The sequence below is a fragment of the Chelonia mydas genome, chromosome 14, assembly GCF_015237465.2.
Source record: "Chelonia mydas isolate rCheMyd1 chromosome 14, rCheMyd1.pri.v2, whole genome shotgun sequence".
Lineage (NCBI taxonomy): Eukaryota > Metazoa > Chordata > Testudines > Cheloniidae > Chelonia > Chelonia mydas.
Genome location: NC_051254.2, coordinates 29590145 through 29610406, shown reverse-complemented (window position 1 = coordinate 29610406; position 20262 = coordinate 29590145). Strand labels below are relative to the sequence as shown.

At 50.9% G+C, this 20262-nt stretch overlaps 1 protein-coding gene across 1 annotated transcript in view; it reads right to left on the bottom strand.

Moving 5' to 3' along the window:
* LOC119567445 (maestro heat-like repeat-containing protein family member 1) overlaps positions 1-20262 on the bottom strand; it is an 850842-nt gene that overhangs the window by 757084 nt on the left and 73496 nt on the right. The window lies entirely within an intron of this gene.

The window sequence follows — 20262 nt, the reverse complement described above, 5'->3', positions numbered from 1 at the left end:
AGCCAAGCAGTGGTAGTTCTCAAAGAGGCTGAGAGGGAAGACCCCGCTCCCTCTTGGAGGTAAGAGCCATTGACTTTTTTGGGCATCTGGGTTTCTTGGGGGAGAAATGGGATCCCTGCTGCATAGCCTGGCTGAGAGCTTCCCCCATCCCTGGGACAGAGTCATCTCCATCAATGTGCCACCCTTGTTTTTTTCCAAGCAAGAGGCTCCCCAGAGAACTCCTCCTCAAACCTGTTCTCCTTGGAGCGTTTCTGGGAGGAGGCTCCCGTCCCTCAGTCTCCAACTGCAACATGCAGTCTCTTTCACCTAACATCTCCGCCCTCCAGCTCCACTTCCCGCAGCAGGACAAACAGACCTTCAGCTCCTAGAGAACAGATTCTGACCTCCTTCTGATCAGCAATGGGGTTTCACCATCCCCTCAGCAAACCTGTCAGCCGGGCTGGACCGGATTTGAAGGAGGAGGGTATCTAACAGGGTGGCCTGGCCTATGGCCTATGATGACCAAGTGAGCCCCACCTGACATTTTTGGACTTTGTTTGGAAGGAGCAGGACCCAGGAAGGAGCGGAGTAAAGGCCAGTCACCTGGTTGGAGGGCTGAGTTCCCAGCCAAGAAACTGCAAGAGTGAGTCTCAGCGGGGTTGCTAGCCCAGCTAGAAAGCGGTGACACGAGGCCTGGCCAGCATCTAGCGGTGAGTGAACTCTGGTACACACCTGCTTCCATTCTGGAAACAGCCTGGTATTGGAGAGTGGGTGGGGAGAGCAGGGAGGTGGGAGGGGTTCCTGAGGCTGGGGTGGGGAGGAAGCTGTGGGGCTGGGAGGGGAAGGACATGGCCCAGCTTGTGGGAGGGATCCAGCTGGCTGTGTCTGGAGCCCTGTGTAGCCTCTTCTGTGGGAAGTTCCCATGGATCAGTGGGGCCTGAATCTCTCCTGCTCCTTTGGTCTCTTTGGGCTTCACAGGAGATGTCTGGTGAACTGCCCTTGGACTCTGGGCCCAGCACCACTCAGAAATTATTCGCTACCTTCAGAGAGACAGGGCACAGCTCAGCCTGTTGGGTAGGCTGCAGACTCATACTTCACTCAAACACACAACCCTGAGGTGCTTTGGGAAGCACAGTAACAAAGAAGAGATTTAAGTGATACTAAGCAAGAGAAAGAGACACATTTCAAAGAGAGAAACAAAACACAACACACTTTGTAGTGACTAAAACTGAATCTTAACAAGTCACAATCTTTCCTTAGCAGTTTCCAGACTAACATCTCAGCTTTCCTAACAGACCTTCTTTGATGTCCCTGTAGGGTAGAAAACTTCTCTGTCGAATCTGCTGATTTGATTGCTTCGTCTTGTGGTTTCAGACCCTCTGTTCTCCTTCTGGGGTGCCTGGACCCTGACTGTAACATCTCTCTGGCCCAGCCCCTTACACAGATGTGTGCTGCAGCCAGCCCAGCACAGCGAGCAGTGGGGACAGATGATCTCCTCCTGTCAGACCAAGCAACATGGGTCCCCTTGAGGCTTAGATGGAAGATCCCATGCATCTCCTGGAGGTAAGAACCGTCCACTCTTCTGGGCACTTGGGGCTGTTGCAACAAAGAGGGGGCTCCTGTTCCATAGCCTATTTGTCCTCATGACTGTGTTTTTTTCTTCTCAGAAGATGCGTCCGGGACCCTGGAGACTGTTTCGTGCAGGAGGTTTGAGCAGGGAGAGATCATTCACTGTCCTGACCCATGGGTCATTAACCTGGGTCTGCAGGGTTCCTGGGAGCAGCCACCCTCCAGCACGCCACCTGGAAGCCGACGAAAAACTACTTACCTAGGACTGACGAAGTCCAGACCCAGTTTGAGGCTCCTATTGGCAGAGTCCCAGAGCAGCTAATCTGCCCCCGGGACCTCCTTAAACCAGCAGCAGGAACAAGAAGCTGTCTGAACACCCGAGCTCCTCCCCAGCTGTGGACTGTGTGTTGGCTGTTCCTGCTCCCACTCCCCAGGCTTGATTTCCTGGCATGCGGACTCGGGGTGACTCATCTGACTTGAGGTTCTGAACACAATTTGGTCTTTTGCTTCTGCTCTTCCAGTGTCCTGACCCAGCTGACTCTCGACTCCTGTCTTGTGAGTGTGGACTCTGCCTCTGACCACTAGGTCTGGCTGCCCATGACCCGGCCATGACACTGACTTTTCTACAATTCCTCCAATGCCCTTTTCTGCTCTCCAGCTCTGCTCTCCCAGCAAGACACACCGATGCCTTTGCTCCCAGAGTCCTGCTCGCCTGCTAGTCAAGGGCTCAGGGGGAGTGTTTGTCTTGCCCACTCCCCCACCACAGCTGCTTTTCCTATGGGACTCTCCCTAGCGCAGAGGAGAATCTGTCCTGGCAGCAATTCAGGAAGTCACAGAAGGGACGGTCTGCTCAGCTCCCTCTGCAATGCCATTGCCCGAGACCATTACGAGTGGGTGCCCAGTGACTGCGCCGGCAGCTCCTTGAGAGACTCCTGGGGGCAGGGTAGTCGTGTTTCACTGTGACCGCGAGAAGCCATGCGAAGAGTGCGGCATTGAGGAGACTCTCCTGCTGTCCCAAAGGGTTTCTGTTCTCCTGCACGGTCAGACCGTGGGGCCGGCTGGCAGAATGGGGAAGGGCTGGTTGGTGATGAGTCAGAGGATTCACCATACAGGTGGCAGCAGCTGCAGATCCTGGAGTCCCTGTGGTCGGGTTACCATGCGTCTGGAGTTTCCTGGACATGTCCGGCTTTTTGGGTTTTCAGTCGCTTTCCGGGAGGAATTTGTAAAACTCTCCAAAGGTCCAGGATTTCCCTCCCAATGCAGCACTCTCGGGGCTGGGGGGGCGGGGGGGGGAGCTGCGTGCTCTGCGGGGGAGCGCGGCACTGTGTCTGGCTCCGCACCCCAGACACAGTGCTCTGAACAGCAGGGTACGTGGGCTGGGGAGCTGGAGAAGGGGCATGGGGTCCCAAGGGACAGTCAGGAGACAGGGAGCAGGAGAGGTTGGATGGGTCAGGGGTTCTGGGGGGAGCCTGTCAGGGGGTGGGCATATGAAGAGGGGTCAGGGGAGTCAAGGGAGAGGGAGCGGGGGGGGGTTGGACGGGGCGGAGGCTCGGGGGGGGAGTCAGGGGCAGGGAGCAGGGGGGATTAGATGGGTTGGGGGTTCTGCGGGGGCAGGCGGGACAGGGAGTGGTTGGATAGGTGTGGGAGAGCCGGGGGTCTGTCAGGGGGCCGGGGTGCAGATAGGGTGCGGGGCAGTCAGGGGAGAGGTAGGGGGTGGAGTTCTAGGGGGGCAGTTAGGGTGGAGGGGTCTAAGGAGGGGGCAGTTGGAGACAGGGAGAAGGAAGGCTTAGATAGAGGGCAGGGTCCTGGGAGGGGGCGATCAGGGGACAAGGAGCAGGGGGGCTTGGATGGGTTGGCGGTTCTGTGGGGGGCAGTCAGGGGGCAGAAAGTGGGAGGGAGTAGATAGTGGGCAGGGCTACAACTCCACCCCCCCCCCCCCCCAGAGTGTCCTCTTTTTTGAAAGTTCAAATATGGTAACCCTACCCTATGGGCCCAGCCTCCACTCCTGAGAGTTCAGGCGAATCTCCCCCTCTTCTCAGGGAGTCTTTGGCTTTCGCGGCTGGGCCTGCCTGCCGAGACAGAGGACTCAGTGTTTCCATCAGGCTGCTCAGTTGCCAATGCAGCCACCCAAAGACGTGAAGAATGGAAGCGAAAGAGCAAAGCTGGACCCTCCGCTGAGCTCCTGCAATCAAGTGAGCACAGCCTGGGAGAGACGAGGGAAAGCTCCAAGGTGGCTGGTGGCTGCAGGGAGCCAGGGGAGGAGAAATAAATAGTTAATGATGAATCCTGCGGGCTTTGTCTTGTGTGGTGAAGGGTTTCAAATGGGTCTAGTTACTATCACATTCAACTTTACAATCGCTGTGTCTGATTGAAGGGCAGGTCTAGAAAGGTCAGAGGTCACTCGAGGAGCTTCAAGTCTCACATTCTGTCCCTATTGCCTGCTTTGACCAGCTGATCTCAACCCAACACCTCCCTCAGGTGGTGGCAGTGGTGAGCTCTTTCCCTCTTTTTCTGGATTAGCCGCCAGCATGGGGACAGGATACATGTGGCCAAGGAAATGGAGAGGCATGGGGGTCACTTGCAGAGGCATGCAGAGAACTTGCAGAGTTGCCTGTTAATGCAGCTCCTATGGGGGAAGCACGGTAGGGTACCGTGCACTCAGGGGCACCATTTCCAATTTTGGTGGTGGTGGGGAGGATAATTTTACCATGATTCAAAGGGCTACTTAGGCACCTGAAAACTCTAGTATTTTGACAGATAACTTAGCAATGAGCTGACAGGAACACTTGCCAGACTGCTTTCCAGGGAAGACAGCTATAAGAATGGATCCAGGGAATGGTTCTGTAGCTCTGAGCTGTTTGGACACTTTCAGGGAACATTCCCGATGCAAGACAAAGATCCCCAAAGTTATCCTGGGTAACCCTGAGAGACTTCTGGAAAACTAGCAGATCCCACATCTCTGCTGTCACTTTGCACTGACAAACTTGGACTGTCCGAACCTGTTCATGTCTTTTACCTGCTTTAACCTCTCAAGAACTTTCACATATAAAAGAAAGAAAATTAAATAAATGACGTAGTTACACCGATATAGGGCCGTAGCGTAAACCCGACCTCAGAGTTGTCCCATTGAAATGGAATTATTCACAGCAGTCATTAAAGTGAAACATGCACGTAAGTGTTTCCAGGCCCAAGATTAAGGCCACAGCTTATGAGAGGTGCAGATGCAAGAAGAGAAGAGCTGTGCAAAAACTGAAATGCCACTTGGAACTTGGCCCAAACAATGCATCACGAAAAATAAACTCATCTTGTTATACAGTAACAGAACTGGTTCAAAAGGGTTTTACACTCACAATGCAACCTTTGAACTAAAAATGCCACTTTGGATTACATTGATCATTTGAAAAAAGTTCCCTTTTTAAAAAAAACATTTTGGATTTCTCTGCCCACTTGAGAGAGAACGTGGAGTTTTTCCCACCAAAACTAAACAAAAATTTGATAATTAAAAACATTTCCAAATAAGTTTGAAGAATATGGGGAGTGGGGGGAGTGGTTTCTTCTTCAATTTTCATGACCCTCCCCACCCCCGCTATTTTTGACCAGTTCTAATTATGAATAAATGTCTGTATGTCCATGAATGATAAATATGTCTGCTACTGAAACATTTACAAACAACGGCTCTCATCAGGAGCCCTGAGGTCACATTACGTAGAGAAACACCCAGGCCTGCGGGGTTCACATTCTCAAAGACATAAACCGCCCCAGGATGGGAATGTCACACACAACACAGCGTGACTGGCCCGGGTTGGTTAGGTGCATGTTTTGCTGTTGCTGGCAAATTGTGCTTTTTTGAGGGTGCGGGGGAGTTATATTTGAAAGGAGTTCTTCATCCTCTCCCACTCTCATCCAGGGGTGCCGGAACAGGGGAGACCAGGGCCCACCACTTTTACTGGCCATAAGTGTGAGCGACTGGATGATGGGGGAGAGAAGGGAGCGGGGGGCGGGGGCAGTGTTTCGGGGGCAAGAGGCGGCGTGAAGTGGGAGCTCAGGGAGAAAGGCGGTGTGAGGGGGGGCCTCAGGGAAAGGGGCGGTTTGAGGGGGCAGGACCTCGGGGAGAAGGGGTGGCACAGGGACTGGGCCACAGTTTGAGTGCCAGCAGGCCCCCGCACTTTTAGGAAGCTTTTGCCCATCCTGCCCTCATCCCAAATTAATTTGTTGCAGTAAGAAAACTTTGAGCAACAAGGAGACTTAGAGACCCACAATATAACCGTCAAAATCCTCACCCACCCCTGGAGCTGGGCAAACAGAATTTTTTGGTCGCTGGCAATTCCAAAAAAGAGATGGAAAAAAAATGGTTTCAGGTTGAACAAAACTAACATTTTTCCAAATTTTTGATGAACCAAAAAGCTTTAAAAAAAATACCAAAAAGACCCAGGAACATTTCAAGGGTTGTAACTTTCTGAATTTTAAAAATAAAACTGAAGGACATTTTTAAAAAAAAATTGTTTCAAACTGAAAAATCAAAATGGTGTGTTTGGAAAGCGTCTAAACAAGATGCTTCAACTTTTTAAGAACTGTGGGGAGGGTCTGGACGTGAACAATTCAGCAGACCGGATACGAATTCGCAAACAGGTCTCCTTCACCATTCTCCAGGGCTGGGTCTCGATTCCTGTTTCTGGTTCCCTGGGCCTGATCCCCGTCCCTGTCACACACTGCGGGGAGCTCAGATTCATGGGAATCCTGTCGACTTCCAGGCTGCTGGGAGGGATGAGTCAGCAGCTTCCCGAAGAGGAGTCGCGGGTAGGCAAACACTTTCCCTCTACCTTTCCAAAACCCATGTAGGTATAGTAAGACTAGCACCCCCACCACTGCCACCACTCCACGCACCATGAGATGGTTCCAGGACGCTGGCTCTGAAACAAAAGAGAGAGAAAAGCCCCATTACTAAGGGACTCCGTTAAATCATCCCACTGCTGCCATGAGGATCCCAGAAGATGAAGACGTTCCTGGGATACAGGAAGAGCTGAGTTGGGTCGTGTGCACATGGGCACCACTCAGAGCAGCGGGAATGAGATCTCCAGGCTCATTATCCCCATCAGCCAACCTGACGGAGGGAGAAAGGTGAGACCGGCAAAGCTGCCCCTGTTACAGAGTCTGGGAACTGTGATTTTTAAGATGCTCCAGGATGGGGTCCCTCAAGTTTTAAGGTTAGAGGGGACGGTTAGGATCATCTCCCCCAGCGTCTCCTGAAGCGTGGGGAAGGGCTAGCCATGGTGGGAAGGGTGGGGTTTGGAGATGTATCCATGAAAATGGGGGGTGGGGTCGCTAACACACTGCTGACGGGTGAGGGGCACGATTGGTTTCTTTGCCTTGAGGAGGGGGCTCAGCTTTTAAAAATTTGGGGAACAATAATTTAGTCTGAGCCCTGGCATAACCCAGGCCAGAGAACGTCGCCTACTGATTCCTGCACCCAGTCCAGTGATTTATGGCACTGACTTGGCATTGAGAAGGATTTTATCATACACTGAAATCCAGCTGCAGAAGGGAAAGGGCATTAGAAGCTGAAAGACCCCAGAAGTGGCTCTGGTTTTCTACTCAAAATAACCACCCAGGGCTGATTTTCCCCAGCCCAGCGCCTTGCAGTCATGCACCCATCGCCTAGTGAGTTCGGTGTGCAGGCAGGCTCCCAAATCCAGACAGTGGCACGTCACATCCACTTTGCCCTGGCATCAGGGACTGCCCTGAGCGCCCATCCTGCAAACACTTACGCACCTGAGCCCTCCCACTGCCATCCAAGGCTACTCCTACGGATGGAGTTAAACACGTGGCTAAAGCGTTTGCAGAGGTTCCAAAGAGCTGAGGCTCCATGTAAAAGGAACATTACTTCAGTTATTCCAGTCTTGGGTTTAGGAGATGCTCCTGCCCGCCCCCTCCCTTCACAGCTGAGTCTCCCACCCAGTGGAATTCTCCAAGGAACTTCCCACTCTGAGACCCTGGACACTGTGGCCAGCGCTAGCTGTCCCTCTGGCCCAATCCCATGCTTCAGGACATAGTCTGAACGCGACTGAGGTCAGTAATGAATTCCCCACCTGCATTTACAGCATGGTAAAACTAGCCATGTATGTTACAGAGGGTTCTTGCTTTTCCTGGAAGCATCAGATATTGTCCCCTGGGCTGGACCAGACAGGACAGCAGCCTGAAATGCCCTACGGCATTGGCTTGAACTCAGACTGACCCTGTGGAAAACAGGCTACAGCTCCCTTTAAAAAAAAATAAAATAAAAAATTAATTCATAAGGAAGACTAGAGGTAAAATTTCCAAGTGCACTTAAGTCACTTTGGTGCTTTTGAAAATTGTGCCCTCTAAAATCAGCCCCGATCCCTGTAGCGGCCACTCCTGTAAGCTGTCAAGTTCTGGCCCATTCCTGTAAGTTTGCATTTGTGGCGTTTTTAAAACAAGCCGCATTACACGCCACAAAGAACCCTGGGTGGTAAATTTTAAAATACAACAAGAAAAACAGGAAGAGGAAAAATATGCTCCATACATGCAAGTTGATCAAGTTAGTGTTGTCATAGGAAACTTAACTTGTGTGTCCGAACCATACAACATTACTGCTGCACTAATATTGTTTTCGCATCTCATTATTTTTAAATAGCAAAGAGAAAAAAAGAATGTGCTTAATAACGGTGCCATCTGGGCTTTGAGTTTTACCAACTCTACACAGCAGAAGAAAGATTGGGATTCTCCATTGCCTTATGCCTGGGTCTTAATTCTCAGAAGTGACAAGTTTTCACTTGGCTCAGCAGAGAGGGATGGGAAAAGGGGGCTGGAAGTCACCCTTTTGTTCCCCCAAGCTTCGGCTGGCTGGTGCCTGAAATAGCACCTGGCATAAAACTCAGAGCACCGCTGAGGCTGCTCTAAGTTACACTGGCTGTCGTGGCAGCAGTTCTCAGCCAGCATTATGCACCACACTCTCTTTGCTACCACACCACGTCCCCAGACTAAAGATTGGGAGGAGGCAGGTGACATAGGGAGACACACCAGCTTTGTGCTACCGAAGAATTTCTAAGCTGCCCCTTATGGGCAGTTGGCATGAGGCCCAGGATCAAACTCCTTGTGCCGTGATGGGTGGGTGAGGGAAGAGTTCTGGGCTCCAATCCAGCCTCACCCTGATCCTAGTGTGTGTCATTTACGCTAGTGCCTGCAGTTCTTTTGGTATTTCTTGCTCACTTTGCATCAGTGTAAAGGTGACACAAACAAAGTGCAAGGCAACAGAGAGTCCAGCCCCCTACACTGATGGCTTTAACTAGAAGTTTCAATTGCAACCAAAATTGTGGAGAGATTTAAAAAAAAAAAAAACCCAGAATCACAGGAGCTCTGGTAATCAAGTGATCCATCCCCTGTCACCCATTCCCAGCTTCTTGAAAATATAGACTAGGGAAACCATCCCTGCCCATGCTAGCTAATAGCAGTTGATGGACCTGTCCTCCATGAACTTATCTAGTTCTTTTTTGAACCCTGTTATAGTCTTGGCCTTCACAACATCCTCTGGCAAGGAGTTCCACAGGTTGACTCTCCATTGTGTGAAGAAATACTTCCTTTTGTTTCTTTTAAACCTGCTGCCTATTAATTTCATTGGGTGACCCCTGGTTCTTGTGTTATGAGAAAGAGTAAACAACACTTCCTGATTTACTTTCTCCACATCAGTCATGATTTTATACACCTCAAAAAGGAACAGGGAGAATAAAATCTCAAATCCTGCACACAGAGCAGGAAGTTACACAGGCTTTTATACATCCTTTTTCCCAGCATACTTATCCAATAGCAAGCTGCCCCAAGTATCCATATAGCCAGCCAATCCAGTTCCCAGCTAGTTCCCTGGTTCTCTGTATCATTTGTTAAACTATACATAAAGCTGCTTTATTCAGCATTGTTCTTCCATATCTGCCCTGTTTGGCCTTGCTCAGTTTCAGGCAGTCTGACTCTGCAACATATTGTTGCAGATCCTCAGCATAACTGCTGTGTGTGCCTCCAGGCGGGGGGGCCAAGGACACTTGAGCCTAGTACGCAGAGCTGCTGCGAGTGCCTCCAGGCGGGGGGGCCGGGGGGGGGCCAAGGACACCTGGGCCTAGTGCGAGGGGGCTTCATCGACACTCGTGGTCTTCCATCCCCTCGAGTTACCTAGTGGCCATGCCCCAGTGTCCCCAACACACCTCTATCTTATCCCCCATTAGTCATCTCTTTTCCAAGGTGAAAAGTCCCAGTCTTATTAATCTCTCCTCACACAGAAGCTGCTCCACGTCCCTCATCATTTTTCTCATCCTTTTCTGGACTAATGGAGGCAGCGAGGCCTAGAGTGCTGGACTCGGAGTCCCGTTGCTGTGGGAAGCGTCTGTACTGAAGGGCTGCAGCAGCTGTAGGGTTTTAAGTGCAGACAGAGCCTGAGCCGTAAAGCAGGTTCCTTCCCACCTCCTCCCTTTGCAGAAAACACCCCTCGGTTTGAACACCGACAGAATCCTCATGCAAAGCGATTTCTTTTCCAGGCCGTCTACAAGCCTCTCTCCCTGCAACTTGAAGAAAACTGAATGGTTGACAAATGGTTTAAGATGCTGCTGCTTACTTCTGCCTGGCCCCTGTTTCTTTTAACGGTGCACCAGCCTGTCGTGGAATGACCTTGCTAAACCGATTACAAATTCCAGAAACCCGTTAAGTCTAATACTTAGATTAATTGGACTGTTAAGTAATTATTTGACAGTGCCTAAGCAACTCCCTCACCGAACCCAGACAAACAGGGGTTGCCTGTCTGAGAGCATTCAGAAGAATGGACTGGCTTCTTCTTTTAATGATGGAGAATTGAACGGGGCTCTCCCAGCTGAGTGCTCTGACCACAGGGCTGGGTTAGGACGGCCCCTCTGCCATTTTGCATGGAGCAAGGCAGGTACCTAACTTATTCCTGCAAGATAGGACTTAAGCAGCATCTCAATCACCTGGCTGCAAGAGAGGGGTTTCCCTGGACCACAAGCCACACCACGCATGGAACACAGAGAGGGGCAGGGCTTAGGACACACCCCTCTCATCGACATCTCCCATTGGCTGGCATAGGTGGCTCCCCCCAGAGCATGCTGGGTTTTGGGGATCACAGTTTTCTGCCCCTGAACTCATCCCCTTAATTGACACTCTGCACTCGTGTTGGGAGGCCCCAAACACGGCTCCTCAATCAGCCAAGGGCTTGTCCTTGGCCGTAGCCAACTCTGCTGTGCCAGCTCCCCGTGGTCCATTTTTGGCCAATTGTGGCACAAGCCATCAGGCCATCTGAGAAGATCCGGAGCAACTGGAGGCTGCCCTCAAGCTCACACTGACGTCAGTGGGAGCTGGGACGGGCGTGTGAAATACAGGCAGGGAGGAGAGAGGCTACTGGGGAAGGAAATCTCCCATCACAAGCTACTTCCCATCCCCTTTGGTCTCATCAGGAGCTTCCTCCTCAGCCCCGGAGGTCCCAGACGCAGCCGGTGGGAATGAGCCGGGCTCTGGAACCAGACACTCAGGAGGGAATGGCTGGTGAGGGCTCCGTACACCACATGCCTGATTCTCCTCTCCTTGCCTGCACTGCAGAAGGTTGGCCTAAGGGGGGAGGTGCTGATCCAGGAGCCAGACGTGCCTGGTTCAATTCCAGCCTCTGCCCCGGAGCCCTTTGATTATTTCAGGGGAGGGATAGCTCAGTCGGGGGGGAGGGATAGCTCAGTGGTTTGAGCATTGGCCTGCTAAACCCAGGGTTGTGAGTTCAATCCCTGAGGGGGCCATTTGGGGCAAAAATTGGGGATTGGTCCTGCTTTGAGCAGGGGGTTGGACTAGATGACTTCCTGAGGTCCCTTCCAACCCTGGTATTCTATGATTCTATCTAGGGCCAGACACTCAAAGGTATTTGCATCCCTGAAGATGCAGGTAGGTCACTAATGGGATTTTCAAAAGTGACTAACTACCCTCTTCAATGAGAGTTAGGCAGGTGCGTGCTTTTGAAAATTCCCCTACATGCCTATTTGCACCTTTGGGGGCCTAAATGCCTTTGACAATCTGGCCCTTAGGCCCAGATCCTCCAAGGTATTTAGGCATCCAATTCCCATTGATCTCTGAAGATCTGGGCCTCAGAGACGAGGGTGACAGTGGCCAGAGAGAAAACAGATCACGGCATACCACGTATTTCCCAGGGATTTCAGCGCAGACCCTTCATGAATGTTTGCTCCTGATCCCGCAGTCAGACAGAGCCAGCGGTATGTTAACGAGCAGCCCGATGAACAAAAGGCTTGCTAGCCACAAGAAAAGTAAAAGTCACCCCGTGGCCTATACAACACATGCCACTTTCCCTGCGAGCCCTTGGGGTGCTTTAAAGCTTGCCTGCACTGCAGCAACTTTGCAAATATGGGCAGCAGGTATCGTAGGCAGGGGGAGCCTGTGACTCCCCAGACAGCCTACCATGGCCCTGCCCACGCTCCGCCCCCCGGCCAGGCCCCCTCCTGCTGTTCCCAGTGCTCTGCCCTGGCTGGGCCTGGCTGGCCTGCCTCCCGCAGGGACTCCGGGCGGCACGCCCCCAGCACCAGCCACCCTGAGTGCCAGGCCTGGGGACGCAGCAACTGCGCTGCCCGGAGTGCCAGGCCTGGGGCCTCGCCCCCACAGCTGCCTGGCACTGGAGCCGGGGGCCACGGTGGGGGTGCTTTGGGCTCCTGCAGGGGCAAGGGGGCAGAAGGAGAGGGGTGGGGCCTTGGGCACAAGGGAAGGGGCCAAGGACTAGCCTCCCCGGGGAGGCCGGGTCACTAGCTGACCATGTTTGCAAAAAATGTTCATTGTTACTAGAGTCAGTGGTAGGAACATCAGTGGGCCTAGTGTAGACAAGGCGCCTGCTCTGGCACAACAGGATTTACACCTTCCTGGTTCTCTGCCCTAGCTCGAATGCCAGTCCCGTCATTGGTTATAGCAGCCTGGGGGCTGCTCTAGTGTGTGCCGGCTGGCAGGGGGCCCTCAGGGACCGCCCATCCACTGAGAAGAGCCAGAGTGCATTGTGGTCTGGCTAGTTCCTCTCCTCACGCATTCCCACATGACACGCCCCTTGGGCTGGGGCTGCGGATGCAGAGGAGATGGCTCTCCCATCTCAATGTCTGCTGGGGTCTTCCATATTCTGGGAGTTTATAGGATGTTTCCACAGGCTTTACACAGCCTGAGAAGTGCAAGGGGAGCAGAGTTTTTTCTGGGGTCACTGACTGCACAACTTACCCACCACGGTAAAGTTTATGACAGCCACACACTTCCTGTACATTTCACCTGGAATCCTGTAAACTCCTTCAGTCCCTTTGCTCACGTTCTCCATCTTGAAGTATCCACCAAAAAAGGAGAGTGTCTCCTGGAAGGAACTGAGGACTGTTTGGGAGCCCCCATCAGAGGAGTAAACGACATCTTCCCACAACGAAGTGGAGGTGTTATATTTCCGCACGAAGAAAGACGTCTGTGAAACGTAGGTGGCATTCGGTATGGAGGTGTTCACAGAGCTGCCTTCCGGCTCAGCCACCTGGACAATTAGATAATCTTCGCTAGCTGTGAGATTTCAAACAAGTGGTATTTTAGTTTGGCTTGGCAATCCCGGGTCAGGGACTGACGTGGGGGTGGGAGACAATAAAGGGAAAGGGTCTGAGAAAGGGCGTCCCTTACAATAAATCGTTCAACCAGTCACTGTTGAAGTGAGATGCTTTGCAGATGCTCACAGAGAGGCTCTCCCACCAGCTAAGAATTTTTGACACTCTGGCTCCCTGCTGGGACCAGCTTTGCTATTCACTTGCAACCAGGGTGGATAAAAATCCATGATTTAAAAAAAAAAAAAAATCAAAAAAATTGGATTTTTTTGATAAAATGTTTTTTTGCCCCTCAAAAAGCTATCTAAAGATAGTTTTAATTAAGATACATTATAGCTCAAAGATCTCTCATCATGGAATAAGGATTATAAATTCTAATTCTATAGTATGAGACAATAGATTCATGTAATGTTTCAGAAAAGGTTTGTAAATGAGTTCCAATACTTCCTGTAGTAAGGACCCAATCTTATGGGGTTCCACAGGCTTCTGTATAGATTATGTAGATTAATCTACCTACCTACCCAATGGGATTCAGTGCTCAGTCTGGAAGATACCATCAGAGATGCTTAGTTTTGCAGTTCTCAAACTGTGGATTTGTGTCTCCAGAGGTAACATGCTTGTTAACAGCAAAAATGTTTTCAAATAAATAAATAGAGAGAGGTGAGAAATAACAGACCTCAACTCTATTGTCCCTCTGCAAATTTGTGTACACAGAGTCAATCCCTTACCTCTCTCTAAAAGTGCAAAGTTTCAAAAAGTTCAATGAATAGAAGATTGTTGGGGGCGGAATCGATCTGGACAAGGAGAAGTCTGGAGATAAATGTGAGAAGGGAGGGACATATGCTTGTTTTGTTGAAATATTATCTGTTTGCTGTTGAAGAAAAAAATCCAGAATACTTAACGTTGTTGTTTTAGTTAAAGAAAACAATGTAAATGTCTGTCTGGTGATGTTCTCCTCCTATTACAGCCTGGCAAGAAAATCCTCCAGATATTAACGATTAACCAGTTGAATTGGAGATATTTATGAAGTCATTGGGAGGTGAACTATCTGCTTCAATTACCTTTGGTAAATGAAATTGTTATACCAATAAAATAAAAACCAGCAGGATCTTATTGAAGGGGAAAAGGCAAAATACCACATTTATTGTGAATACAGACAGAATCCTAGTAAGCAGTTAGTTATCGCTATAACATTCCATTCAATCTCATCTTTATTCACACATTCATTCATACAAACACACACACACAGGTTCTGCAAGGTTGTTATCATAGTTACCAGCCTTACAGTTGCTCATGCCAAGCCACTGGCCAGGTGGCCTGGACATGAGGAGGGAGCAGGGCCTTGTCAGATGCACATCTGATGCTCCTGGAAGTTGGTTTGCAGAATCAGACCCCAAAGTTCTCACTTTCTAGAGTCCATTTTGATAGGAATTTCTTCCTAGGCCGGTCTATGGCAATTGCTTCATCATGCTGTTGCTGAATCAATCAGCAGATGGCACATTCCTGAAGGCTCCGTGCTGCCAGATGTTATCTTGTTCTTTGGTTCTCCCATTCTTGAGGCTGTTGGGTGGATTCCAGTCTGCCCTCCGGGGGTCCTCTGGTTATTTCCACTTGACGCCTTCTTCAGCCGATGGACACTGCATTCTTAGGCTGGCACCTCCCTGATCATTCAGTTATTATCCACACCAAGCATCCATCCACATCCATCCTCTATCTCTATTTTAATCACAATGGTTAACAAAGCGAGATGAATAAAACAAAAGGGCGGAGGGTCTCCGGGTGCTGTTTCTATTGTTACAGAGATTTGCTTTGAGTCTCTCTCTGTGTGAGTAGTTGTTGTTACAAAGAATTGCTTTGAGAACAGACTCTGTCTTAGAATGTACTAACACAATTAGTAGCTTGCAAGTTGCAAGAGAACTTGCAAGAGGGAGAGAAACAGTACCAAAAACCAAGAGACCTCTTAATTAGTAATACCCTGGAATTTAAACTATGGGGAATAAACTCAGTTGTGATTTTAATACAGAACTTCTTTAATATGATCCAACATAAGAACCAAACAATCATTCATTTTCTGAGGTAGCTGTAAAACTCATCTGAAAAGTTTTCAGAATAAATCACCCTTTAAAAATGAATAGTGTGTACCTTCTAAAAATGAAACCTACATCTATCTCTGAGTTGTGAAGAACATGTATTAAGGTTATAACAACCAACAAGAAGACACTTTTATGAAGAAATCCATGATTAAATCGAGTCTTCCTGACTCATGATTTAAATCAATTTGATCTAAATCAAATCCACCCTTTTTTGCTGACCAACAGGCAGTTCTGCTCCCCAGGCCCTTCTGGGATGTCACTGCCCCAAACTCAGCTGTTGGAGAACCAGGAAATGCTCAGCTAAGATCTTCCCCATGTAACACTGGGAAAGAATCTTAGCACTACAGGGGAAAACAAACCACAGAGCTCTGCTAACCAGGAGGAGCTCAGTTATAGTTGCCGGTTCCCCCATATAACCTTAACTCTGTCCTCTTGGAATGCCACTTTATTGTATCTTGCAGCGTTTTGCCAACCCACAGCCTGCCTTCAAATCTCAGCAGGTTGCCTTAAAAATCATGAAATATTTAAAAATAATACATTTGTGGTGGGGACTGCTTTTTCATCTTTTGAGTTTTGAGCCTGGGGGCAGGGGCGGGGGAGAGAAGGGAGCAGGGGAAGTCACTTTTTTCAAGTCGTCCTACATGAACCCCATATTTTGGTTTAAACAAATGGCTGTGCTTATCACAGGACTCCAGGCTCTGGGGCTTTTAGAAAATCAAACGCCAAATACTGTGAGATGCAAGACAAAGATCAGGGGAGTTGCCAACAGTGGAAATGAGGAATATTTGCCTAAGTCACAGGGAACTAATTGTAGGGAATCCTCTAATTAATGCATCGTTAGGCTCTTTAGCTCTTCCCCCTGTGGAGGTAGAGGCCATGGCTACCCCGGGAACATCAGTGGTCTTGTGCCTGAAGGTACCTCTCCCCTTGACAACCCTCCACTCCTCACCCATTGCACTTCATGCGATTCTGCTGTAGGGCAGCCCAACGGGAAGCGTGCGATGCAATCATTCTTGTGTCCTTCCGACCATTCTTGGGCCTGTAAGGACACTGAAGTGCCAGGCCTTCAGCAGCTGCAGTTAGAGCGAGAGGGTCTCACACTCTTGTGCATCAGGCCACGTTTATAGAGCCCTGTGCGGGTACAACATTTGTTTCTGCACACGATCCATGGCTACGAAGCGGATCTCTGCAGATTTGCAGGGCGCTGCCCATTTATGCCTGGATTTAGGAGCCGAACTCTGGGCATTATTTTGCAAAACCTGCTCAAGCCTTTTAGAGCTTTTTCGTAGCAAACCATGGCGTTTTTTAAACCCCCGACATTCCATGACTGAGCAAAACATCTCCAGGAATATCAACAACGCTGGCTCGAAGAGAGGTAGGACTCTTCTTAAACAAAATGATTTTAAACGAACAACTTGCTACCAAAGAGTTTGAGATATTTGCTGTGGCAGAACAAAGAGGGTTTTGATCTAAAAGAATGTGACCCCAGACTTCTTACAATTCGTTCTACAGACATGGGGCTTGTGCATTTTCTGCTGGGGCTTGTCCGGACAAAGAGCCAGAGCTCAGCCCTAACAATCAACCGGGAGAGCGGAGTCAGAGGTGAGGAAGGCCTGGGAAGATCCTGAGACAATGAATGAAGGGGTGTCACATCCACCTGCTCCTTCCTGTAGGTAGATCACAGAAAGATCTAGAGGTGGGTGCTGGGGTTTCCCTGCGATGAGTGGGCAGCGTGCAATTAACAAGGGCTGCTTCTCACACTCACACACACCCCCCATCACGCCATGCACACTATCACGCCATGCACACCTCTCACGCCGGCACCAGATCTGATTTCATCTCATGCATTTACACAGCACATCTCTGCAAGCAGATTATAACCCCCAGTGTCCATAACTCAAGTTAACTCTGCAGTGAGGACATGCTCCCCCCCGCCCCAAGACCTTAAAACCCAAGGTCGACTCCCCCTGCTAGAGAAGACACATGCTTCAAACCTGCCCCACCCCCACCCCCAGTTCCCTAACCTGGGGCTTGCCAGGGGATTCCCTGCTTGTGATCAAGTCGGGCTGGCTGGATGCAAGGCGCTGGCCAATCCTCTCTGTCTCCAGCTGCTAAACTGCATTCAAAGAAACTTTACAAAATAATCCCTCTCCCCCCTCCTCTGTATGTTCTTTCCATGCGCTCTTCCCTCCATCCCTATTCTCTGGGTCTCTAAGTTTCACCTGCTCAGCCAGCAGCTGGGGATTTGCAAATAAATAAATAAAAATAAAAAAAATGGACAAAAAAGCCCCCAACTATTTTCTGTAAAATCGACATGGGCAGGACCACCAGTGCTGGACCTAGGGGGGCTGCCGCGCCCCCTGGCTTGAAGCGGTTTCCATCCTATCCAGGGTTTACAGTTTGGCTCAGTGGCTCTCTGCCTCCTCACTGTACAAATTGTTCCAGCGCCCCTGGGCGGCACAGGGCCTGAAGAAAGGGGCATGCGGAGGTGTTGGGAACACATGGGCCCTGCAGCTGCCCCCCGCCATGCACCCCCCCCCCCAGCTCTACCTTCTCTAACCCCCAGACAACACACATCCCCCTCCCCTTTTCTGCTTAGGACTCCAGCCCCACTGAACAGTCCAGAAGGGAGATGGAATCTCTTACCTGAAGTGCCGTCCAAAAACCCAGAGGGCCGGGCTAGAAGGAAGAGCCCCAGAAACACACCGACCCATCGCATGGCAGAGGCGCAAAAGGAACGGGCGAGATCGGCGGCAACTTCACCAGAAGCTAAGTCCGGCCCACTCTCACCTGACTCTACGAAAGCGCAGTAAGCTGCTGGTGTAAACGGTGCATGGGAAGTTCCACCAGACGGTCAACAGAGCGGGCTAGAGATTAATTTCACAACTCTGGAACCGCTTTGCAATGGGAGGAGAGTTTTCCGAGCCATGGTTTGCTTCCTGAGGCGGTCAAGATTTGAGCTTTACTAGAGGATTGTACAGGATTCAGGCACTCTCTAGTTCCTCCTTTGTCAGCCCCTTGCCCTAACACCCGGCCTGCCCTGGGTGCTCAGCTGAGCTCTCCCTAGCTGCACGGTGCAAAACCAGAACGATCCCATTACTCTCCCCTGCTGTGTCTCTCTCTCTCTCTCTCCCCTCAGGCCAGGCTGCTGCTGCCCCAGGGGAGCTCACTGGGGTCGGGAGTGTCTCTTTGCTGGGTCCCCGGGGCTGTTGCAGACCCTTCCTCCTGCTGGGGCTGGAGGCCCTGTTCAAGCTCCCCTTGGCGAGAAGCTCGCTGTGTTCACGGGAGCAGGACCAGCCCCGCAAACCGACCGCCCGGCTGTCCCAGAGGGGCCCGAGCCCAGCGCTCACCCCCAGCCCAGCCGCATCCAGCAGCTTCTCCCTGCGCCAAGGCACCGCAGCCCGTGGGGCATCTCCAGGGCAGCGGAGCTCCAGGTACTGCCGCTTCTCTGCCCAGGAGAGGGATGGGGAGAGGCTGCTGCTGACCCTGTGGGGCTGAGCTGAGCAGCAGCAGGTGCAGCCAGTCCCTGTGGGGATCCCCGATGGGTCCCTGGCTCCAGCTGCTGTTTGGGGGGCAGGGAAGGGGCCCTACAGCCAGGCAGGGGGCACAGCTGTATGCCTCATAGGTGCTGGGGCTGGTGCTGGTAGGGATGTATGGGGAGGTGGGGATTTCACAGCAACTTTAACTAATACACTGAAATGTTTCCATCAACATTTTTTGCTAGGGAAAATTGGGTGTTTGATTAAAGACAATTTTTTGTGGAAAGTGTCACTTTAACAGGAAAAAATCAATTTTTTGTTGGAAAATTCAAAAACCAAAAACGGTTTGGATGGTGTGGGGGTTTTGTTTTGTTTTTTCCCCAATTATGGACTAACTGTTTTCCGGTGCTGGTAGAAGGTTTTGGCGGGGTTGGCCATTCTTGGCAGAAGGGTTTCTTGATCTTGCTCTCCTGGATGGGGAGAAAAGCTTGAAAAGGTGACCCCCCCCCCCAAAAAAAAAAAAAAAAGGCTCCAACACCAGGAGGTAGAGAACAGAACCCAAACTTGTTGGCTTAAAACCAAAGAGACTTTAAAAACAATCATTTTTCGCAGGGGCTCTGACCTGTGATCTTTTTTCTTTTGGTCACTTGCAATTGGCCACGTGGGATAGAACCAGCTTGGGCAGGATCCAGATGTTAGCCCATCTAGAGAGGCCTGGCAGTGACTCATACACAGCAGCTGTGGGGGTTAGGGACAGGAGAGTGATTTTCTGAAATTACACCTAGCCAGGGAAGGAGCCGGGGAAATGCAGTATACCCTGGGGAATCAGGGACGCTCAGGGGGAGGCCACAATGATGCTGCTCAGGAGTTTTGCTCTGACACGCTCAGCCCTCGTGGAACAGAGCCCCCGGCCTTCCCCACCACGGGCACTGACTTATTTTTCCCCGTAGATGCTCCACCCCTGTTCTGCCCTTAGACCCCACTCTTGTTCCACCTCTTTCCCAGGACACCAACTCCTCATGAAGTGAGCTGTAGCTCACGAAAGCTTATGCTCAAATAAATTGGTTAGTCTCTAAGGTGCCACAAGTCCTCCTTTTCTTTTTGCGAATACAGACTAACACGGCTGTTACTCTGAAACTCCTCATCACGCTCTTCACCGTTGTTTCTCTCCGAAGCCAGACGGCCAGAGCGGGGTGGCAGCTCCTCCCACCCCACAAGGACCCCTTGCTGCAACTGTCATGAGTAAGTATCAGGGAGCGAACCCCTCTGCTAGGGCTGCCCCAGGCCGGGATCTCGGTGTCTGGGGGCGGGGGGGATTTGCTGGGGGGTGTCTCTGTTCTGCACTCTCACAGCTCCGCTCTTCTTTCTCTGTTAACCCTCCTGGGGTGGAAGCCACCTTCCAGCTCTCCGCTGACCGGCCTGTGCCCCTCTCCTCTCTCTGCCAGGCCTCTGCCTTCGCTGGGAGCTCTCGCTGGGGTGGGGCTGCTGCGGACTCTGCTCTGAGCTCTGCCTGCATATGGGGGGGGC